This window comes from Hyla sarda, chromosome 5 (genome assembly GCF_029499605.1).
Source record: "Hyla sarda isolate aHylSar1 chromosome 5, aHylSar1.hap1, whole genome shotgun sequence".
NCBI lineage: Eukaryota > Metazoa > Chordata > Amphibia > Anura > Hylidae > Hyla > Hyla sarda.
In genome coordinates this window covers 56,570,651-56,589,580 of record NC_079193.1, presented here as the reverse complement: position 1 = coordinate 56,589,580, position 18,930 = coordinate 56,570,651, and positions in this window count along the sequence as shown.

The following is an 18,930-nucleotide window of genomic DNA, read 5'->3' as shown; positions in this document are numbered from 1 at the left end:
CTTTCACTGGCAAAAGGCAACAAGATCCGGCAAGGGAGTGCAGGGGAAGTGAGGTATTATAGCCAGGGAGCAGGTGGAAGCTAATTAAGCTGATTGGGCCAGGCACCAATCATTGGTGCACTGGCCCTTTAAATCTTAGAGAGCTGGCGCGCGCGCGCCCTAGAGAGTGGAGCCGCGCACGCCAGCACATGACAGCCGGGGACCGGGACGGGTAAGTGACTTGGGATGCGATTCGCGAGCGGGCACGTCCCGCTATGCGAATCGCATCCCCGCCGGCAAAGTCAGTGCAGCGCTCCCGGTCAGCGGGTCTGACCGGGGCGCTGCAGAGAGAGAGAGACGCCGTGAGCGCACCGGGGAGGAGCAGGGATGCGGAGCGCTCAGCGTAACATTACCCCCCCTTAGGTCTCCCCCTCTTTTTGTCTCCTTGTCCCTTCAAAAGAGACGACAACATAGGGGACGCCTCTTGAGTCTCCTTCTGAAAAAAGAAATTCTGGGTAGCTATACCAGCGGCAGGTAGTTCAGAAGAAGTGGAAATGGGGAGGGGGGGCAGAGGGCCCCAATTCTTGATCTCCCCGGTGGTCCAGTCAAGGGTGGGAGAATGATGCTGGAGCCATGGAAGACCGAGGAGGACTTCAGAGGTGCAATTGGGAAGGACGAACAATTCAATCTTTTCGTGATAGGGTCCAATGCACATTAAGAGGGGTTTTGTGCGGTAATGCACGGTGCAATCCAATTTAACTCCGTTGACCGAGGAAATGTAGAGCGGCTTGACGAGACGGGTCACCGGGATGCAGAACTTTTTCACCAAAGAGTCCAGAATAAAATTTTCAGAGGCACCAGAGTCCAAGCAGGCCACGGCTGAGAGGGAGGAGTTGGCAGAAGGAGAAATCCGTACGGGCACCGTGAGACGTGGAGAAGCAGACTTCGTACCAAGAGACGCCACACCCACGTGAGCTGGGTGCGTGCGTGCGTTTTCCAGATGTGGAGGACGAATAGGGCAATCGACCAAGAAATGTTCGGTACTTACGCAGTACAGACAAAGATTTTCTTCCCTACGGCGAGTCCTCTCTTCCTGGGTCAGGCGAGACCGATCCACTTGCATAGCCTCCTCGGCGGGAAGCACAGGCGTAGATTGCAAAGGATACTGTGGGAGAGGTGCCCAGAGATCTAGGTCTTTTTCCTGGCGGAGCTCCTGGTGTCTCTCAGAAAAACGCATGTCAATGCGGGTGGCCAAATGGATAAGTTCTTGCAGGTTGGCAGGAATCTGTCGTGCGGCCAGCACATCCTTGATGTTACTGGAAAGGCCATTTTTAAAGGTCGCGCAGAGAGCCTCGTTATTCCAAGATAATTCGGAAGCGAGAGTACGAAATTGGATGGCGTACTCGCCTACTGAAGAATTACCCTGGACCAGGTTCAGCAGGGCAGTCTCGGCAGAAGAAGCTCGGGCTGGTTCCTCGAAGACACTACGGACTTCAGCGAAGAAGGACTGGACTGTGGCTGTGGCAGGATCATTGCGGTCCCAGAGCGGTGTGGCCCAAGACAAAGCCTTTCCAGATAGAAGACTCACTACGAACGCCACCTTAGACCGTTCTGAAGGAAATTGGTCCAACAACATCTCCATATGCAGGGAACATTGAGATAAGAATCCACGGCAAATTCGGGAGTCCCCATCAAACTTGTCCGGCAGGGACAAGCGGAGGCTAGGAGCGGCCACTCGCTGCGGAGGAGGTGCAGGAGCTGGCGGAGGAGATGGTTGCTGCTGTAGCAGTGGCAGAAGTTGCTGCAACGTGGCGGTCAGCTGTGACAGCTGCTGTCCTTGTTGGGCAATTTGCTGCGATTGCTGGGCGACCACCGTGGGAAGGTCAGCGAGACTTGGCAGCGGCACCTCAGCGGGATCCATGGCCAGATCTACTGTCACGATTCGGCTAGCTGGATGTGGATCCTCTGTGTCAGCGAGGGATTGGCGTGGACCGTGTCGGTGGACCGGTTCTAAGATGCTACTGGTATTCACCAGAGCCCGCCGCAAAGCCGGATGGTCTTGCTGCGGCGGTAGCAACCAGGTCGTATCCACTGGCAACGGCTCAACCTCGCTGACTGCTGAGAAGGCTTGGGACAGAAGGACTAGGCAGAGGCAAGGTCAGACGTAGCAGAAGGTCGGAGCAGGCGGCAAGGTTCGTAGTCAATGTGGATAGCAGAAGATCTGGAAACACAGGCTATGGACAACACTAAACGCTTTCACTAGCACAAGGCAACAAGATCCGGCAAGGGAGTGCAGGGGAAGGGAGGTATTATAGCCAGGGAGCAGGGGGAAGCTAATTAAGCTGATTGGGCCAGGCACCAATCATTGGTGCACTGGCCCTTTAAATCTTAGAGAGCTGGTGCGCGCGCGCCCTAGAGAGTGTAGCCGCGCACGCCAGCACATGACAGCCGGGGACCGGGACGGGTAAGTGACTTGGGATGCGATTCGCGAGCGGGCGCATCCTTCTATGCGAATCGCATCCCCGCCGGCAAAGTCAGTGCAGCGCTCCCGGTCAGCGGGTCTGACCGGGGCGCTGCAGAGACAGAGACGCCGTGAGCGCCCTGGGGAGGAGCAGGGACCCGGTGCGCTCGGCGTAACAATGGTCATGCAAATAGCATAAATGTATTTTATGTCTAATGTGTACACAGGGGTTCACAGTGTGCAGAAGGTTACATTTTAAATTGCTTAGAATTTCATATGCAGCTGAATGGTGAACTTGGTCATATGTCAAATCCTGGCCAATAGCTGCAGGAACCAGTCCCAACTTCATTCCCCTCTCCTGGAAAAAGTGGTGGACCTAAATAAGTGAGTTAAAGTAGTTTCAGCCTGGATTTTGCCAGAAGCACACATACTTTTGCTAGCTTCAAAAACCCTCACAGTTACTTCCTAAAGTCTAGTTCCATTCCTGTTGTGAGAATTCATCTTCTACGTCATCTTAAAGCTTCCAAGAGGAGAGTATTGTTCAGAACAGATAAGTTGTACAAGGACCTATTATGTCATGTAGAGAGCAATGTAGATCTGAGCTCGCCCCCAAACCACTGTTCTTACAAACTTGGACAATCCGCCTATACAACAGCCCCCAACTGGGTGAAGGTCCCTACACTGGATTTAAAGTACAGGGTGTCAAAAAGGTCAGACAGGCAATGTCAGCAACAAGTAAACAGATAAGGTAGAAAACCAGCAAACAAGGGGTTGACAAAGTACAAGCCAGAAAGTCAAATAACAAGAGGGCAGTTCAGTACAAAATCATGCTCAAAAGCTAACTAAGGACAAGCAAAGGTAAAACTTAGAGAGTAGCATGGTACAAAATCAGCAGGCAAGAGGGAAGGTCAGGTCACAAGCAGAGGTCACATCAGGCCAGGCCACAGAATAGCACAGAATACATGAATGCTAGTTAAAGGAAAGATTCATAATCATGAGCAACTTAGCTAGTTTAAATATCCTACTGCCAGGAGGTGTGAGCGACATTTCAGCAGCTGCATGGCTAGTGCTCCCATCCCCTAATAGGCTGATGAAAGATTGGGTTAATTTAAGACTGGAGGCATGCTGGCATTAGGCCAGGTAAATTTGTGACAGTGCCATTCTGCATCTCATTAGATTTCAATTTTGCCCCTGGTTGGACCAGTACTAGCCTGTCTGCCAAGTCAGGGAGGACTTTCCTGGATAAGAGTGTTGTGTCACAAATTGCCACCAAAAGAGTGAGTAAAGTGGAGTCCTTTATATTGTATTACACCATGTTTTGCTAACTGTGAAAATCCTTGTCCAGTAGTTTCAGTAATTTGGATTTAAGATCTATTGTGCTAGAGAAACCGACACAAACATTTCTGCAGAGAGCATTTACACATACTCGAGCATTTCAAGCTGCTAAAGAAGCATTCAGTTAAAGGGACAGTGACCAAATCATGTTCTACATTGTCTATACAAACTGTGTGGGGTGCATGTTAAGATACAGGGCTCACCTTCCAGCTGACTGTCAAACAGGGATAGATAGATAGATCGGGATGTGAAGGGGATCAAGGAAGCATTCCAGTCCTCAGCACTACAGGGGCTTGAGAATACCTCTTTGACGCTTGGCATCAGAAAATAAAGGTATTTGTCTACATTATAGAAGCACAGACAGATATATGAAAGGTAACACTTGTCTCCTTGTCCTAACAGCTATCTAACAGTGTCCGCAGTATGGAATGTGAATTGCAGTTGACAGATTCCCTTCAAAGAGGTTGCCCTAGGAGGCAGAAAATGTATTCCCTGTTCCTCTCCCTGCTGCACACTTCCGCTTCTGCACACAAGGTATACTTTTGAGGTAAGAGCGGACGGGTGCCCAGTTGCAAACATAGCAACATCAGCAACAATGTGCAGCTATCGTAATAGTTTGAGGGCATGTTTTTGCCTTATTTGATGACTGTGACTTGGCCCCCACCCCTCTTGTTTCTAAAGGCATACTTCCCAAACATGTGCAGAGTGGAAATAAACACCAGGGAGCAAAAAGGGTAATACTTTCTCTGCTCCTGGACAAGTCCTTTAAGTGTAAAGCATGTGGATAGTATAGGGTTAATGCACATTTTTGCCACTATATGAAACATGTTAAAATAGCCGTATGTTTATTAAGTAAAGTATTTACTTTGGAGAGCGGGTCTTCATTTATTTTGATAGTCTGTGACCTTTTTTTCTCATTTTAAACTTATGTTTTATAAAATTAGGCCCAAGAATAACAACTCTGAGGACAGTATGTCATAATATAATAATAAACAAGTGGTAAATGAAAGACAACAGCTAAAGCATACACAGACCTACGTGATCAGGAATGCAGATGTGGAGCAGCATGGATCTGGTTTATTGAATTATTACGTGCGGTCTCTTTCATACCGTCTTTCTGGTTCTCTTATAAACTAGTCATAGAGCAAATATGCTCATACCGTCAACTAACCTTAAAGGGGTACTCCCACCCTAGACATCTTATCCCCTATTCAAAGGATAGGGGATAAGATGTCTGATCGCGGGGGTCCCGCCGCTGGGGACCCCCGCATTATTGCATGCCGCACCCACCTGTTTTTTCACCGGAACTGCTGGAGGGTCTGAGTCGCTACTACGGGAACGGAAGTCCATGATGTTAGAACTCTGCCCCGTGTGACGTCACGCCCGTCCCCTCAATGCAAGTGGGTGCCGCATGCAATAATGCAGGGGTCCCCTGCGGCGGGACCCCAACAATCAGACATCTTATCCCCTATCCTTTGGACAGGCGATAAGATGTCTAGGGTGGGAGTACCCCTTTAACACTGCCGATTGTAGGGAATCTGGTTTGGTGAATTAGTAATCCAGAATATGTAAGTGTAGCCCTTCCCATTGTCCTGCTATCTCTCTACTGTAATGTAGTGTATGGAATAAGGAAGACAGAGGGACCAAGAAAGTGTGTGGTGGACTAGTCCATTGCCGGCTACTCTAGAACAAGATGTTTCTCATTTCAATGTGTCCTCAATTAATTTGTTGGAACGGAAACAGAAACCTCTGAAATAGATTCTCCTTCACCACATTTCTCATGTCTTGGAGGCTTCAAACTTGTTTCCCATGTTTATTATGCCAGGCTTGGTTATACCTCTATTACAGGAGCCCTCCGTTTTTTTACCCATGAAATTCTAACTTACTCCCAGTATTCCATCAGTGTCATTTTTTTCCATCTCAGCTCAGTTGCATCCATACATTTCATTACTGCAGTTGGGTCATGTGACCACTAGTCTGACTACCAGAAAATTGCAAGCATGTGTGGTTGACTTCCTGTGGACTACATCATTACATCATTACCTATTAGATCCCTCCTTACAGCTATAACTCTACCCCACTCAGCTTTACCCCCTTGTTCATCTGTATGTCTCTCCATACACATAATGCTGCAGAACATAGAATGCCTGCCTTCTCTAAGAGACCAGGAAAGCAGTAATATAGTAAATCCACACAGTGATCAGCTGCAGAGTTATACAACTCCCATGACTCTCACTGCCTGTCTCTTCTGTGTACAGCTTCTATAGTGTGTCCTATGTTATGTAGGCTGACACTGCTTTCCTGTGTGTAACATCTAACAGGGAGAAAAGAAAACAGACTAAAGCAGTATCACATATAATACTCTACAGTGTGAGTCTGGGGACAGGAATTCTATGTCACTGATCTATCATGTGCTGTACTGTGAACACAGAGAAACTTACATCTACATTGTTGTCAAACTGTATAGCTTGCGGAGACAAGCAGTAGTAGTAGGTAGTGGTAAGTCAGGCAGGCTGCATACCGTACCACAAACAGCATGTGGTCCAGTGTTGTGTGAAAGTGTTTGAAAATGGCTGTACCACTGGTTCCACTACCAAATCAATGTAACATCAAGCTTTAAGTGTACCTGGAATGAAGACTAGAGGGGTCTGGCTACTGTACATGATGCCTCCCCACACCATAATCCAGGGAGTAGGACCAGTGTGACATTCTCTGGTGAAGGTCTTTTTAGGTTTTTGCCCATGTGTTCTCTAGTCCCATCTCTGGCTATCATTAAGTCTGAGAATCACAGGACTCATCATATAAGAGGATAGACTTTCATTCTAGCCCACTATGTCCTTTTCAAAGGAAGCTGTTCCCCTTACGCAAAGTCTAGGAAGAAGTCTTCTGTAGCCAGGGCTTTGGAAAACAACTGTAAACTTTACTTTACTCCTAAGGCAGATCAGTACAATCCAAAAACTTGGAAAGGTTGCTATAATCTTATACAGTGTACAAAGAAGACGGGAAGATGGCACTCACCATAAGATGGGAAATCTTTATTCTTCGGTTGCAAAGAAACACATGCAGGCCAGGGAGTGACACAGACAGCGGGGAGCATGCGGAACGCTTCGTGTGTGATGACGCAGTTCCTCTAGCTGACGCTCAGCGTCGGCTAGAGGAAGTTTGTCATCACTCACGAAACGTCTCTTTGCAACCGAAGAATAAAGATTTCCTGTCTTATGGTGAGTGCCGTCTTCCCGTCTTCTTTGTACATGGTTTCTGCTGATGCATCTGATTGAGCACCATCTATACGGGACTGTTGGTTGTTAGTGGGGCAGCACCTACCGCTCTCGCCAGAACATGTCTGCTATGTGCTGGACTTCATAGCCAGCAGTGCCGGCTTATCCTGCTTCGGTGCAACATAATCTTAGACAGTTCTTTAAAATACAATTTTGAACTCAGGTGACGCACCTTTTAGAATTGTGGGTTATATGCACACATGTAGCTGTAGGAAATATTTTTCTTGAGTGCTATTCTTGTACTTGTAACTCTACTTTACTTTTTGTGAATGTATACCCCCAGTACTCTCTCTGTACCTGGACTTGAGAATGTCCCTTGAGGATGAAGACTGACTTGTGATGCATTAGCTTGTGTCCATTAGCTGAGCAACCAGACAGGGGTCTTCACGGAGGGGGACCATGGCGAATATGCAGAATTCCATTTACTTTTATGGACTTCGCTGAGACAAAACTCCATTTGGTATATCCAGGAGATACTCTCCAACTTGCCAGTATGTTACTGGACTAGTTCACTTTTGCAACTGGGCCCTAGAATACTTCTCCCAAATGCTACCCTGGGCTTGGTACTTCTTTCGGTAGATATGGTTAACCCTACGGCAGGACTTGCTAGGCAGATGTACTTGACTGTAAATGGGACTAGGGATATTGTGGACTACTTGTATGAGGTGTGTCTGACTTTAGCTACACCTAAGGCTCACTCTTTTGCAGTCCCGTCATGTAGTGACAGTAGCTACAGAGCATGTGTACTCACTGTCCTTGAGCCACAACTCAACTATCTAAACTAGAGGATTGGTTCCACCTCCTATTTCGTGCAAAGGGGATTGAGCTTCTTGGTGTTACAATTTCAATGTTGAGGGGTGTATGAAGTTAGTTCACTAAGTAATTCTAAAGTATTTTAAGGTAAACACAGTGCCTAAATACTCTTTGTAAATGTTGTTAAAGGGGTACTCTGGTGACATTTTTTTTCCAAATCAACTGGTGCCATAAAGATAAACAGATTTGTAAATAACTTCTGTTTAGTAATCTTAATCCTTCCAGTACTTAGCTGCTGTATGCTCCAGAGGAAGTTGTTTAGTTCTTTCCAGTCGGACCACAGTGTTCTCTACTGCCACCTCTGTCCCTGTCAGGAACTGTCCAGAATAGGAGCAAATCCCCATAGCGAACTGCCATGGACTGAGATGGCAGCACATAGAATTTGGCCAGAATTCCGCATCTTTCCAGTATTTGTGGAATTTATGCAAAATTTGTGCGCAATTTCCGCATGAATTCTACATGATTCCGCAGTAACTTAAAAGGGTGGACTTTATTTAATGCAAAAGCTAAAATTCGCACAAATTCAGCCGAATTCAGCAAAAATATAGGACTAAACATATGTTTGCGGAATGTGGAATTTTAGCTGCGAAACGTCTGCAGCGGAAATTCTGCCATGTAAATGGGACTACGGAATACCAATGTGTATTGGCTTTATAAACAAGCGGAATTTCAATGCGGAAATTATGCTTTGTGAATATAACCTTAGGGTCATCTCCTTATTAATCCAGCTATGTAAAATAAAGATTATACTAGTCAAACTTTAAAGACAGTCTATACTTTTCTCTCAGTCTTGCGTATTTTCACATTGTACCTTTCATGCAGTTATGGGAAAAAAGAAACGCTCAATTACCCTGGAGATGACTAATGAGAGCGGCGCATTTCATTATGCACTTTAATGTAACAAATCGTATGAATATGCAATGCCGTTCTACTGCCAAGTCTGCCACTCTCATTCCAGCGTATTCCATTAATGTCGGCCAAAATAACGTCACCTCCTCGTGTTCGCTCCTAACCAAAAGTGAGTCGACATCCTGGGCAGCCAGGACTTAATGACCAAAATTACGTCACACCTAGACACCCACACAGTGATTGACCGAAAGTGGAACAATGTTTGTGTATCCGCTATTAACATAGCAAATTAAACCCCTTTTGTGGACATTACGCTGGCGACTTCCATAAAACAAAGTGTGAAATACTGGTGTCAGCCAAAGAGCATGGTGTGGTGTCAGTGCCGGGTCAGTCGCACTGCTGGGAGGGGGGAGGTTTGGGGAAATCTCATAGTAAACAATGAATAAATTATTACAAACAAAACCCAGAATGTTAAACTTTGCCTGATTGCATTTGGCAACGTTCACTACCTTGTCATCGGTTCTAGTGGAAATTACATGTAGAGCGAACTTTTCTGTAAATATTTGGTAAAGGTAATGATTTTCCCTTTTCTGCAGTTCAAAATATTTTAATTATTGCTTTAAAAATAACTTTAAATTTGAAGTTGAAAATAAATAAAACAACTTCAACTTATTAAAGGAGAACCCCAGCCAAAACTGGATAGAGGATAAGTACCGTATTTTTCGCCGTATAAGATGCACTTTTTCTTCCCCAAAATTGGGGGGAAAAAGTCTGTGCGTCTTATACGGCGAATACACCCCTATCGCGGCGGTCCCTGCGGCCATCAACGGCCGGGACCCGCGGCTAATACAGGACATCACCGATCTCGTTGATGCCCTGTATTAACCCTTCAGACGCGGCGATCAAAGCTGAACGCCGCGTCTGAAGGGAAAGTGACACTAACCCGGCTGTTCAGTCGGGCTGTTCGGGACCGCCGCGATTTCACCAGAGCGGTCCCGAACAGCCCGACTGAATAGCCGGGTTAGTGCTTACAGGACACTGGGAGGGATTTTACCTGCCTCCTCGGTGTCTTCTCCGTTCAGGGATCCCCTGCATGGCCGGCGCTCTCCTTCCTCGTCATGACGTCGTCGCGTACGTGCGTCGGCGTGCATAACGACATGATGGCGGCGACGGAGAGTGAGGATACCCGGCCGGCAGCAGAGACGTTCCGGAGCGACGGCGACAGCGATGGAGCGACATCCAGGGCAGCGGTGACGGGACCGGAGCGGCGGGGAAACGTGAGTATTACCTCCTATGCAGTGGTCTTCAATCTGCAGACCTCCAGATGTTGTAAAACTACAACTCCCAGCATGCCCGGACAGCCGTTGGCTGTCCGGGCATGCTGGGAGTTGTAGTTTTGCAACATCTGGAGGTCCGCAGGTTGAAGACCACTATTGGGTTCAAAATCTTTTTTTTTTTTTAGATTTTGCACCTATAAATTGGGTGCGTCTTATACGCCGGTGCGTCCTATAGGGCGAAAAATACGGTAGCTGATGGCGGGAGGTCCGGCCACTGGGACCCCGGCTGTCAAGTGATAAGATGTCTTTGGCAAGAATACCCCTTTAATTTGTTATAATTGTTAAATGGATGAAACAGGACTGCAGACTACAGTGATTGGCTATCGCAGTAATGTGACAGCAATAGACCAGAGAGGGAGAAGACTTTGAAAAGGAAAATATACTTGGTCCATACAATACTCAAAAAAAATTAGAAACTAGTCCGAACCAATGCTGCACCGAAAGTGCACTAAAAATGTAGGTAAATGATTCGTTCCGATAAGAAATGTGAAAGTGGATTTGAAATGTGTGTAGTGGAGTGTAAAGGTAGGAAATGATAAATAGAAGGTCTGCCCTGCATTGCTCCATGCATTTTTAGAGTATACAAGTGTGCAGCCATATTCTGCCCTCTCTGAGTACTACATGCGAAGTATGAAGGTATCGATCCTCCTTAATTTGTATTTGGAACCAAACTGAAAAGAATCTAAAAAGATTTGCGGTTTATTACACATTTGAGTTCCCCATCAAACCACACTGAGACAATATAATGTAAATGTGTACAATCTGTATTAACAAAAGTGAACATTGATAAAATCAATTAAAATGGAACAGTAACAGACAGACTACTAAAGGCGTCTCCTCATGGGTATTAAAGGGGTACTCCGGTGCTTAGACATCTTATCCCCTATCTAAAGGATAGTTGATAAGATGCCTGATCGCGGGAGTTCCGCCGCTGGGGACCCCCATGATCTTGCACGTGGCACCCCGTTTGTAATCAGTCCCCAGGGCGTGTTCGCTCCAGGTCTGATTACCGGCGACTACAGGGCGGGCGGTGTGTGATGTCACGCCTCCGCCCCCGTGTGATGTTACGCGCTGCCCCTCAATGCAAGTCTATGGGAGGGGGCGTGACAGCTATCACGCCCCCTCCCGTAGGCTTGCATTGAGGGGCGGAGCGTGATGTCACACGGGGGCGGAGGCGTGACATCACACGCTGCCCGCCCTGTAGTCGCCGGTAATCAGACCCGGAGCGAACACGCTCCGGGGACTGATTACAAACGGGTTGCCGCGTGCAAGATCACGGGGGTCCCCAGCGGCGGAACTCCAGCGGTCAAGCATCTTATCCCCTATCCTTTGGATAGGGGGTAAGATGTGTAAGCACCGGAGAACCCATTTAAGGTTGGTATCTAGTGCATACAAAAATGCAAAGAAGGAAAATCTCCTATATGGTGTATACAACATAGACCGGTAGTGGCTGTATAAAGATATACAAGCAATCATACAACTATATATGTCTGGGTATACACATAAAATATAAATAACACATACACATTTACCCCATCAATAAGAGGACCGCAGGGAAGAGAAAATGAGCACAGTTAGAAATGCTGAAAAGTCAACCATAGAACAGGACTAATAGGACAATACAGGCAGAGGAGCATATCACGAGACATGGGAGAATCTCGCGACATGTCTCCAATGCGCGCCATCCTCCCATGTCTTGAAATATGCTTCTCTGCCTCTCTGCCTGTGTTGTCCGGACTTGCGCATATTACTGGCTGACGTGAATACTAGGTGGACGCACCACGTCATCTTTACCCCGAATGTGTGCAGTTGTGGCCGAAATGGCGATCGGACACCGGAGCATGGGATCGGACAACACAGTAGGTTCACAGGTGTCTAATCTCATTTCTTGTGCTCATTGGCCATATGAATATAGAAATTGTTTGAATATTCTATGTACCATACATTCCCTGAGGAAGCTCTGTGCGAAACGGCATTGGGGAGCCCTCATGAGTGGGTAAGATGTCCGCAAGGTGTATGCTTGTTGTGCTGGGATTGTCTCTCTGTACTTAAGGGTTATTTTCCATGTAGGATCAGCTGGATATAGACGTTTGGTTTATCCTGATGTATCCAGGACTCCTATTAGTCCTGTTCTATGGTTGACTTTTCAGCATTTCTAACTGTGCTCATTTTCTCTTCCCTGCGGTCCTCTTATTGATGGGGTAAATGTGCATGTGTTATTTATATTTTGTGTGTATACCCAGACATATATAGTTGTATGATTGCTAGTATATATTTATACAGCCACTACTGGTCTATGTGTGTTTACACCACATAGGAGATATTCCTTCTTTGCACTTTTGTATGCACTAGATACCAACCTTAATACCCACGAGGAGACGCCTTTATAATCAGTTACTGTTCCATTTGAATTGATTTTCAGGATGTCAGTGATGTCCCACAGCACTATAGCTCAAAGTCACTAATGTGTTGATGGGAATTGGTTTCCATATTAAACGTTTGTCTCTTTCAGAAGGTAGTAGTAGAGGTGAGCACTACATTTGTAGGAACACATGCCACTTGAGATGTGAAACAACTGTTCCAGCTGCTGAGGTTGAGGACAAATATTCTTACCACCCAGTGTAGACTCAGGTTAGCTGCAATGGGTAGATGGGATTTTTTAAATCACTTTTTTGGGATGTGACATGGGGTGAAAAGAATAAATAATATTTTGTCTTTTCATAGTTCAGACAATTCAGCTCTTGGCATTACCAACTATATTTATTTTTTCATTTTTTTTTAAATAGGTAAAAGGGGTGATTTACATTTTTATTTGGGGGGCTTTTTCTACATTTTTGTTTCACAGTTACACTTTTGTTTTTCGTCTCAGAAGACTTGTACAAGCAATGGTTTGATCGCTTGAACAGTTAACTGCACTAAATTTGTGTTACAGTGTCAACTAGTATAGTCTGCCTATTGCACCATCATGAAGGCCTCCAGAAGGCCCCTGGCTGTCATGGTAACCGATTGGCACCCCTCTATTGTGTTGCAGGGATGCAAATCAGAGCTGTGACAGGAGTGGCCCCTGTCAAATGACTGCCTAGATGCAGTAGTCACTATTGACCATGGTATCTAGGGGCTAAAATAATAACTGGCAAACCGGTCAATGACAGTGAGATTGGGCTGCAGATAGCATGTGGCATCTGCCATGCATGGAGTTCTCTAAGCTCACTGAGCACATGTCTGCTGTACACGTGTGGCCAGCATCACCAAGAGGCTGGCACTATGATGCATTGTGCACAAATAATGGTAAAGGAACCGTGTGTAACATAGACAAACGGCAACAGATTCAAGCTTACTATATATATATATATATATATATATATATATATATATATACACATATACAGTGACCCCCCCTGACCTACAATGGCCCCGACATACAATAATTTCAACATGCGATGGTCTCTCAGAGGCCATCACATGTTGAAGGCAGCATCAACATACGATGCTTTTGTATGTCGGGGCCATCGCATAAACGGTTATCCAGCAGCGCAAACTGCTTCAGCTGCCACCAGATAGCCGTTTACGGTGCCCCGTGTGGTCCGCTGACGATCACTTACCTGTCCTCGGGGGTCCGGCGCTTCAGGATCCCCTGCATCATCGGCACTCTCTATCGTCTTCATCACGTCGCTGCGCGCGCCGTCCCGTCATCCAATAGGAGCGGCGTGCGTAACGACGTGATGGCGGCGACGGAGAGCGAGGATGCCGGGGAAGCCGAAGCCTTGCCGGAGCGTCGGGGACACCTCGGGGACGCGGCAACATCGATGGAGAGCGACATCCCGGGCAGCGGTGACGAGTACAACCTCCAATACCGTTGGCTGTCCGGGCATGCTGGGTGTTGTAGTTTTGCAACATCTGGAGGTCCGCAGGCTGTAGACCACTGTCCTATACTTTACATTGCACGGATCCCTCAACATACAATGGTTTCTACAAACGATGGTCCATTTGGAACGGATTACCATCGTATGTTGAGGGACCACTGTATATATATATATATTTATGGTCGGATTCTTACCATGAAGTGTGTGCAGCTTACCCTAACTAACATAAGCCTGGTGTGTGCCCGTCCGGCCGTATAGGTAAGCCTGAAGTAAGAAGTGGGCTACCCTTATGAAAAAGATCTATTGATACTGAATAAAAAGAGAGAGTGGAGGGTGGGGGAACCGAAGCAGTCGGACCTTCCCCTGACCCTGGGCGTGAGTATAAATACGCCTCCAGACTCCTCCCATAAATTAGATTAGCCTATACAGGCTAACCACCACTTATGGTCGGATTCTTACCAAGAAGTGTGTGCAGCTTACCCTAACTAACATAAGCCTGATGTGTGCCCGTCCGGCCGTATAGGTAAGCCTGAAGTAAGAAGTGGGCAAAACACCAACTTGTAGGGAAAAGTAGTTTAATGAAAGTAACAATGGATTTTACATGTTAGCCAATACATTGAAAGCTGCGGCAATTTCAGTTCGCGGGTTAGGGACATACAGTTGGAAACAAGGTGAATTCCACCGCCCCAGTCTTTTAATTATGTGAGCAGGAACACCGTGCCTAGAAGCCGATGAAGCCGCCCCTATCCTAAATGAATGACCAGTAATGGTTTTTGGGTTGATTCCAGTACTGCATGCCAAGATTCTAATGTGTTTATTGAAATCTTTGGTAGTAAGTGCCAGAATCGGAAACGGGAGTAAAGGCGACTCGGGGGTTTGTCCCCGGAGGGATTCTAGTAATAGATAGTGTTGAGCGGCATAGGCCATATTCGAATTCGCGAATATTCGCGAATATATGGACGAATATTCGTCGAATATTCGCGAATATTCGCATATTCGTTATATTCTCGTTTTATTTTCGCATATGCGAATATTCGCGTATGTGAAAATTAGCATATGTGAATATTAGCATATGCAAGATTAACCTCTTAAGGACCCAGGGCGTATGGATACGCCCTCACACCCTGGGCCTTAAGGACCCAGGGCGTATCCATACGCCCTGGCGTTTTCCGGTCTCTGCCGCGCGCCGGGCAGAGATCGGAACTGGATGCCTGCTGAAATCCTTCAGCAGGCATCCAGGGCAAACGCCGAGGGGGGCCATGTAGGCCCCCCATGTCGGCGATCGCCGCAAATCGCAAGGGAAATCGCCCTTGCGATCTGCGGCGATACCGGGTTGATCGGGTCTCTGGGACCCGACCGCCCGGTAATTTCGCATGATCCCGGCTGTCACAGACAGCCAGGACCATGCTAAAGCATAGGAGCGAGGTGGCAAGCCTGCCACCTCCTCCTATTCCCTGCGATCTGTCGGTTAACTAACCGACCAATCGCAGGAGGGGGGGCGGTTACTTCCTCCCGCCCTGCCCGGCCCCTGAAAGTCCGGAGAGGACGGGAGGAAGACCGGAGGACACGGCGGGGGACGGGGGAGTGCTGGGGACCGGCCCCGGTACTTACCTCGTCCCTGAAGACCCGGATCCCGGCGAGGAAGATGGCGGCGGCGGCGACAGGTGAGTATATCTTCAGTCGCGGCCGGGCCCTTTACAGCAATGCACGTCGCCGTAAAGCGACATGCATTGCTGTATTGGGACCCTGTAAACTACAACTCCCAGCATGCCCAGACAGCCCTTGGTGTCTGGGCATGCTGGGAGTTGCAGTTTTGCAACATCTGGAGGTCCACAGTTTGGAGACCACTGTGCCCTTCCAGATGTTGCAAAACTACACATTCTCAGCATGCCCTTACTGTCCAGGCATGCTGGGAGTTGTAGTTCTGTAACATCTGGCCCTTCAGATGTTGCAGAACTACAACTCCCAGCATGCCTGGACAGTTTTGGTATACTGGGAGTTGTAGTTTTGCAACATCTGGAAGGGCACAGATTGAGAACCACTGTATTAGTGGTCTGCAAACTGTAGTCCTCCAGATGTTGCAAAACTACAACTCCAAGCATGCTGGGAGTTGTAGTTCGGCAACATCTGGCTCTAAAGATGTTGCCAACTACTACTCCCAGCATGCTTGAGAATGCTGAGAGTTGTGGTTTTGCAACAACTGGTGGCACACTGGTTGGGAAACATTGTCTGTTTCCTAACTCAGTGTTTCCCAACCCGTGTGCCTCCAGCTGTTGCAAAACTATAACTACCAGCATGCACTGATAGACTGTGCATGCTGGGAGTTGTAGTTTTGCAACAGCTGGAGGCCCCCCCCCCCCCCCCCCGTGAATGTACAGGGTACATTCACATGGGCAGGGGGCTTACAGTGAGTATCAGGCTGCAAGTTTGCGATGCAGCAAATTTTGCGCGGCAGCTCAAACTCGCTGTAACCCCCCGCCCATGTGACTGTACCCTAAAAACACTACACTACACTAACACAAAATAAAATAAAAAGTAAAAAACACTACATATACACATACCCCTACACAGCCCCCCTCCCCTCCCCAATAAAAATGAAAAACGTCTGGTACGCCACTGTTTCCAAAACGGAGCCTCCAGCTGTTGCAAAACAACAGCTCCCAGTATTGCTGGACAGCCGTTGACTGTCCAAGCATGCTGGGAGTTTTGCAACAGCTGGAGGCACCCTGTTTGGGAATCACTGGTGTAGAATACCCCTATGTCCACCCCTATGCAAATCCCTAATTCAGGCCTCAAATGCGCATGGCGCTCTAACTTTGGAGCCCTGTCGTATTTCAGGGCAACAGTTTAGGGCCACATATGGGGTATCGCCGTACTCGGGAGAAATTGCCTAACAAATTTTGGGGGGCTTTTTCTCCTTTCACCCCTTATGAAAATGTGAAGTTGGGATCTACACCAGCATGTTAGTGTAAAAAAATAAATTTTTTACACTAACATGCTGGTGTTGCCCTATACTTTTCATTTTGACAAGAGGTAAAAGGGAAAAAAGCCCCCAAAATTTGTAATGCAATTTCTCCCAACTACAGAGATACCCCATATGTGGGCGCAAAGTGCTCTGGGGGCGCACAATAAGGCCCAGAAGGGAGAGTGCACCATGTACATTTGAGGTGATTTGCACAGGGGTGGCTGATTGTTACAGCGGTTTTGACAAACGCAAAAAAAACTAAACCCCACATGTGACCCCATTTTGGAAACTACACCCCTCATGGAATGTAATGAGGGGTGCAGTGAGAATTTACAACCCACTGGTGTCTGACGGATCTTTGGAACAGTGGGCTGTGCAAATTAAAAATGTTGTACAGCCCACTGTTCCAAAGATCTGACAGACACCAGTGGGGGTAAATGCTCACTTTACCCCTTGTTACGTTCCTCAAGGGGTCTAGTTTCCAAAATGGTATGCCATGTGGGGGTTATTTTGCTGTCCTGGCACCATATGGGCTTCCTAAATGCGAAGTGCCCCCCGAGCAAAATTTGCTCTCAAAAAGCCAAATATGACTCCTTCTCTTCTGAGCATTGTAGTTCGCTCGTAGTGCACTTCAGGTCAACTTATGGGGTACCTCCATACTCAGAAGAGATGGGGTTTCAAATTTTGGGGGGTATTTTTTGCTATTAACCCTTGCAAAAATGTGAAATTTGGTGGGAAACGCCCATTTTAATGAATTTTTTTTTTTTGTTACGTATGCAAAAGTCGTGAAACCCGTGTGGGGTATTAAGGCTCACTTTATTCCTTGTTACGTTCCTCAAGGGGTCTAGTTTCCAAAATGGTATGCCATGTGGGTATTTTTTGCTGTCCTGGCACTATAGGGGCTTCCTATATGGGACATGCCCCCGAGCAAAATTTGCTCTCAAAAAGCCAAATATGACTCCTTCTCTTTTGAGCATTGTAGTTCGCTCGTAGTGCACTTCAGGTCAACTTATGGGGTACCTCCATACTCAGAAGAGATGGGGTTACAAATTTTGGGGGGTATTTTCTGCTATTAACCCTTGCAAAAATGTGAAATTTGGGGGGAATCACACATTTTAGTGAAATTTTATTTTATTTTTTTACATATGCAAAAGTCATGAAACACATGTGGGGTATTAAGGCTCACTTTATTCCTTGTTACGTTCCTCAAGGGGTCTTGTTTCCAAAATGGTATGGCATGTGGGTATTTTTTGCTGTCCTGGCACCATAGGGGCTTCCTAAATGCAACATGCCCCCCAAAAACCATTTCAGAAAAACTTACTCTCCAAAATCCCCTTGTCGCTCCTTCCCTTCTGAGCCCTCTACTGTGCCCACCGAACACTTTACATAGACATATGAGGTATGTCCTTACTCGAGAGAAATTGGGCTACAAATATAAGTATACATTTTCTCCTTTTACCCCTCGTAAAAATTCAAAAATTGGGTCTACAAGAACATGCGAGGGTAAAAAATGAAGATTGTGAATTTTCTCCTTCACTTTCCTGCTATTCCTGTGAAACACCTAAAGGGTTAAAAGACTGACCGAATATCATTTTGTATACTTTGGGGGGTGCAGTTTTTATAATGGGGTCATTTGTGGGGTATTTCTAAGATGAAGACCCTTCAAATCCACTTCAAACCTGAACTGGTCACTGAAAAATAGTGAGTTTGGAAATTTTGTGAAAAATTGGAAAATTGCTGCTGAACTTTGAAGCCCTCTGGTGTCTTCCAAAAGTAAAAACTTGTCAATTTTATGATGCAAACATAAAGTAGACATATTGTATATGTGAAAAAAAATTTAAAATATTTTGAATATCCATTTTCCTTACAAACAGAGAGCTTCAAAGTTAGAAAAATGCTAAATTTTCAAATTTTTCATAAAATTTTCAAATTTTTCACCAAGAAAGGATGCAAGTTACAAATTTTTTTTACCACTATGTTAAAGTAGAATATGTCACTAAAAAACATTCTCGGGATCAGATTGATAACTAAAAGCATTCCAGAGTTATTA